Source organism: Neovison vison, chromosome 11 (genome assembly GCF_020171115.1).
Source record: "Neovison vison isolate M4711 chromosome 11, ASM_NN_V1, whole genome shotgun sequence".
NCBI classification, from domain to species: domain Eukaryota; kingdom Metazoa; phylum Chordata; class Mammalia; order Carnivora; family Mustelidae; genus Neogale; species Neogale vison.
Genome location: NC_058101.1, coordinates 406,249 through 412,375, shown reverse-complemented (window position 1 = coordinate 412,375; position 6,127 = coordinate 406,249).

Below are 6,127 nucleotides of genomic sequence, written 5' to 3'. Positions count from 1 at the left end.
ATACTTCTTGTTGAAAGAAGCGTTCCCTGTCCAACGGTAAGTACAATCATGTATCTTTTGGGGGGGAAAGATTTGATTCATCATGTGGTTTGGCTTTACGGGCCTGGCAGGGCTTACCAATTTCCCAAACTTCCTCTCTCCCTTGGACACAGTAAATGACCGATTTCGCGCATATTTCGTGCCGTCTTCATACGGGGTTTGTAGGCAGTGTTTGCCGGGAAACCGGCCGCCTGGACTCCCGCACTACTCAGATCCTCCGTCTGCCTGTCCGGTGTCCGCCTGTTCTCTCGCACCGAGAGATGCTGCGCCTGCGCGTCCGACACCGAGTCCGGCACCTGCTGCGCCCACCTGCTGCGTGCACCTGCTGCGCCTCCCCCGGTGCCCAGCGGGAACCACCCCCCCCCACCGCGGGGCTGCCCCGGACTCTGACCCGTGCACCTGCCGGGCTCCCGCACCCTTTCGCGGTGTGGGCGGATGAGACCCTCGCCCTGGGGGAAAAAACCCCACTCCGAGTCGGTGAGAAGTTCCTCAAGTTCTTAAATTATGAACCAGAGATCAAAGACTATGATGCCGGGGTCCTCGGGTGGAGCCCCTCATCGGGCTCCCTGCCCAGGGGGAAGCCTGCTTCTCCCTCTCCCACTCCCCCTGCTTGCGCTGTGTCTCTCGCTGTGTGTCTCTCTGCCAAAGAAATAAATAAAATCTTAAAAAAAAAATTAAGCTCAAATAAAATTAGAGAAATAAGGCTTACCCTACCCGTCGTTAAGGACTCGTGGACGGGAGCGTGCGGTCCCGTATGTTAGCTGATACCGCTGAAAGATGGTTCACATGCTGGCTGTCGTCTGACCCCCTGACGTTTCTTCCCCACAGAGATGACATACAGTCTTGACAAAGTTTTGCAAAATCGATAGATTGTTGATTTTGGTGGCGTTATAAGTTGGTACTCTCTCTTTTAGGAAGCAGTATCGACTGTACAATAGATAACAGAATTTTAAAAAATCCTTGGGCCCTGTAATCTCACGAAGAGTGAGTGTTTTCTTAAATTTTGCCCGCATAGGCACTTTGTTTGCCTCGGCCTGGTCCCAGCCCGAATGAATACACTGAAGGGAAGGGTCAAATCTGTGTTGGGGAAAAAGAGTGGGGAATGAGTTTAACCACCCCGCCCCTGTCTCTGAGGTATGCTGGAGGCCGCCGGGAAGAAAGCAGGATGACACGCTGCAGACGGAAAATGTGGGCACAACACAATGCAACACGGAGGAACTATTAGCAAGGTTCACTGTGGGCTGGGAAAGGAAATTAATTCTGTGGGAAGTAAACCTTGAAGGGTGGGATGTGACTTGGTCCTGAGGCAGAGGTGGGCTAGAATGAGCCAAGATGGGACCATCAGGAAAGTCAAGGGACTACTTTTCTGACCCAGGGCCTTGACCTCACAGAGATAATGGGATGCAGTGAAATATGCAGAAAAACCATTCTCTTTACCCAACCCTTGAATGTCTAATAGGCATCTCAAGCTTAACATGTCTTCATTGAAACTTCAGATTCCTGGGAGCTTGGGGGGGGCTCAGTTAAGCGACTGCCTTCTTCTCAGGCCATGATCTGGGAGTCCCAGGATTGAGTCCTGTATCGGGCTCCCTGCTCAGTGGGGAGTCTGCTTCTCCCTCTGACGTCCCCCCGCTTTCTCTCTCTCTCTCTCTATCAAATAAATAAATAAAATCTTAAGGAAAAAAAAAAAAGGAACTTTGGATTTGCATCCTCAGAAGATGCTTCTCTCACCCCTACCACTTAGGAAACTACCAGGGTTTTAGAGATTCTGCAGCAGCAACTGGGGACAAAGACCAACTATGTTTTTTATTATGTCACAGTGCTCTAGCCTGGGAAGAACATGGACATGGGACACCCACCCTACTTAACTCTCTCTGGGGTTTATAGACTGTGATGGATGGAAGGCTTCATATGACTGCGTGGCTTTCACAAATTGTTAAAATCATTGTATCATTGTATTAAAACCTACAATAAAGTTGAGAGAATCATATGGACCCACTGACTGGCTTCAGTAATAATCAACTCATTCCCAATATTGTTTTATTTATATCTACATCCAGTTACAACTTCTTTCTCCCCTAGATAATTTTGAAGCAAATTCCAGACATCGTATTATTTCATCAGTAAGTATTTCAGTATGTATCTCTAAAGGAAACTCTTTAAAAAATCATAAACCAAAATCAAAAGCTTCTGCACAGCAAAGGAAACAGTCAAAAAAACAAAGAGGCAACCCACGGAATGGGAGAAGATATTTGCAAATGACAGTACAGACAAAAGGTTGATATCCAGGATCTATAATGAACTCCTCAAACTCAACCCACACGAAACAGACAAACACATCAAAAAATGGGCAGAAGATATGAACAGACACTTCTCCAATCAAGAAATACAAATGGCTATCAGACACATGAAAAAATGTTCATCATCACTAGCCCTCAGGGAGATTCAAATTAAAACCACATTGAGATATCACCTTACACCAGTTAGAATGGCCAAAATTAACAAAACAGGAAACAACATGTGTTGGAGAGGATGTGGAGAAAGGGGAACCCTCTTACACTGTTGGTGGGAATGCAAGTTGGTGCAGCCTCTTTGGAGAACAGTGTGGAGATTCCTCAAGAAATTAAAAATAGAGCTTCCCTACGACCCTGCAATTGCACTCCTGGGTATTTACCCCAAAGATACAGATGTCGTGAAAAGAAGGGCCAGCTGTACCCCAATGTTTATAGCAGCAATGGCCACAGTCGCCAAACTATGGAAAGAACCAAGATGCCCTTCAACGGATGAATGGATAAGGAAGATGTGGTCCATATACACTATGGAGTATTATGCCTCCATCAGAAAGGACGAATATCCAACTTTTGTAGCAACATGGACGGGACTGGAAGAGATTATGCTGAGTGAAATCAGTCAAGCAGAGAGAGTCAATTATCATATGGTTTCACTCATTTGTGGAGCATAACCAATAGCATGGAGGACAAGGGGCGTTAGAGAGTAGTAGGGAATTTGGGTAAATTGGAAGGGGAGGTGAACCATGAGAGACTATGGACTCTGAAAAACAGTCTGAGGGGTTTGAAGTGGCGGGGGGGGTGGGAGGTTGGGGTACCAGGTGGTGGGTATTATAGAGGGCACAGCTTGCATGGAGCACTGGGTGTGGTGAAAAAATAATGAATACTGTTTTTCTGAAAATAAATAAATTGGGAAAAAAAAAAAAAGAAACAAAAAAAAAAAAATCATAAACCAAATGCTATATAGCTAGCTTCCCATTTCTTAATACCATCAAATACTCAGTGTTCAAATTGTTCTGATTATTTCATAAATTTGCCTTTTACTATTTATTTATTTTTATAAATTTGCTTTTTAAAAGTTAGCTCGTATCAAGATCCAAATAAGAGGTCTACATTGCCACTGGTTGATTCAAATATTAAGGCATTTTAAATCTGTAGGTACCTCTCCCTCTCTTCATTCCCTACTCCCCTTACCCTCCTCCCCACATATGCTTTTGTAAGAGATAAACCTAGTTGTTTGTCTGGGGTGTGTCCTAAGGGTCTAGATTTGGCAGATTATACCCTCATGATGTCATCTAACATAGTCCTCTGTCCCCTGTATTTTCTGTAAAATGGTTGTAGGTCTGGAAGCTTGACCAGATTCAGGTAAAAACCTTTTGGCTAGAACAATTCATAGTATTGCTGTATACTTCCATAACAAGGCGCGTAACATTTAGCTGTTTTTCTTACTCTGATGTTGGTTCGTGATCGTTGCCTAGACCCATTCTTTCATTAGAGGATGCAAAATGGTGGTATTCTAATTTTACCGTTCTCTGGCAGTCTTGAGACTGTGCCTTGGAGACTTTCTACTACACGGAGCGTACTTCACTAGGGTCCAGCTGCTGCGCTTTGAAACCCAGTGCTGCCTTGGTACTGGGGCCAGGCCCCCCGCAGCGACAGTGCAGTAAGGCATCAAGGCAGACCTTATTATGGACTCCTTTATAAGCTGACTTTGGCCAACCTTGCTTACACTGCATGTCCCCTTAGAATGCTTTCAGTCAGCTTTCTTTCCCTGTCCTTCACTCCCAGTGGGATTTGCATCGCAGTCCAACAGATGCCCTGGCCTTTTCTTGTTCTCTCTCTACTTCTTTTCACATAATCACTTTCCCTAAGAAAACACCCTGCACTTCTCATCCAGTTTTGGCATCTGCTTCTCAGGGGACAAGGACTGACACATATTCCTTCTTCACTTATTAGCTGGAAATCTTCTAAAAGGAGAAAATTCTCCTCATCAACTATTTGTTTACCTTAAGGTATAATTCCTATAAAAGAGCAAATATATTATTTATTTCCTTTATTTCCCAGTTTGCAAAATGATGTGCTACTGCCTAGAACTTTTACAAGTATCCAATGGGTTAAAATGTGTATCATTATGAACCAAGAAACATATTTGGTATGTTTCAATCCATCGCAGATATTATTATGAATTTTGAAATAATCTCTACACCCAAGGTGGGGCTTGGACTCACAACCCCAGGGTCAAGGTCACTTGCTCCACCAACTGAGCCAGGGAGGTGCCCTTGTTGCAGATGTTCTTATTGATGCTAAAATTGGTTTTTGATAGAGTCCTGGCTTTCTTTATGACAGGATGTTCCCAGATTATCTTACATATTTTCTGAGAAAGATATTTTCTCAGATCTGGAATTGACCATTTCTCCAAGGAGTCCTGGCTCAAGAAAGTGTCCTGGGAGGTTAACATCTGGGAGAAGAAAAGAGGAAGAAGAACTGGGCAGAGGAAGGACCAGACCACCACCTGACAAAATCTGTCTATCCGCGGACCACATTCTTCACAGCTGGGCGGCAGTCCTTGAAGGGAATGGAGGCGGGACATTGTGATGCCAACAAAAGCAGTGCCTCAGGCTTAGCCAACCGAAGGGCTCTATATCCTTGGAAATAATGATCGGACAAAAGATGGGCCTCTGCCCCAAGGAGAGCCAACTCCTATTCTTTCTGAAGATTGCTGTAAACAAGCTGGAAATAAAAGCTCTGTCTTCTCTGCTGGAATTGTTCAACTGGAATGAGAGCCTGGCATTGCCAGCAGCCGCCCTCCTTGGCTATCCGAAGGAAGTCTGACTGTAGCAGGAGGGACCGATTCCGATTCTATTCTCCAGGCCGTTGTGTGGGCTCCGGGAGCAGAGGGCAGAGACAGTGGGAGGAGCATTGAGGTTCTACTCCTTGCCGCACGCCCTGACTTCTGGTAGCACTCCCCTAGACTGATTCCAGTCTAAGGCCCCAGTACGCCTCCCAGCTATGTGAGCCAAGAAATACCCATCCTTCCCCTTTTTAATTTGCTTAAAGAAGCTTAAGTTGAATTTAATTACTGTCACTTTACAGCTAAAACAAAACCTCTTGAGTAATAATTTATTTAAAATTATACTGTCTTAACAGTGGAAAATTACTCTTTGAGAGATCAACAAAGAATAGTTCTTGTCTGATTTGCACTCCCGAATAAACAGCAAAACTGTCATCGAGGGAAGATTGTTTTTAGCTTCTACTTTCAAGGTTTTAGTGGTTACTGGCTACTAAGGTTAAGGATAAGTATATGTAATGTGTGCTGCAGAGATAAGAGATTTTTTTTCTTGCTCTAATTCCCTAAATACTTTTAAGTCTTAAAGTACTTTTTTAAAGTTTCAATTCCAATAACAACAGAAAAATAAAGCAAAATTTCAATTCCAGTATGGTTAACATACAGTATTATATTAGGTTCAGGTGTACAACACAGTGATTCAACAGTTCTGCACATTACTCGGTGCCCATCGAGTTAAGCTCTCAATCCCCATCACCTGTTTCACCATGCACCCCTCTCTGGGAACCGTCACACTTTGTTCCCTAGAATTAAAAGTCTTTTTCTGGCTTTCTCTTTTTTTCTTTGTTCATTTGTTTTGTTTCTTAAATTCCACATATGAATGAAGTCATATGGTATGACATATGTCTTTCTCTGACTGGCTTATTTTGTTTAGCATTATGTTCTCTAGATCTATGCATATTGTTGCAAATGGCAAGATTTCATTATTTTTTATGGCTGTTATATATATATATAT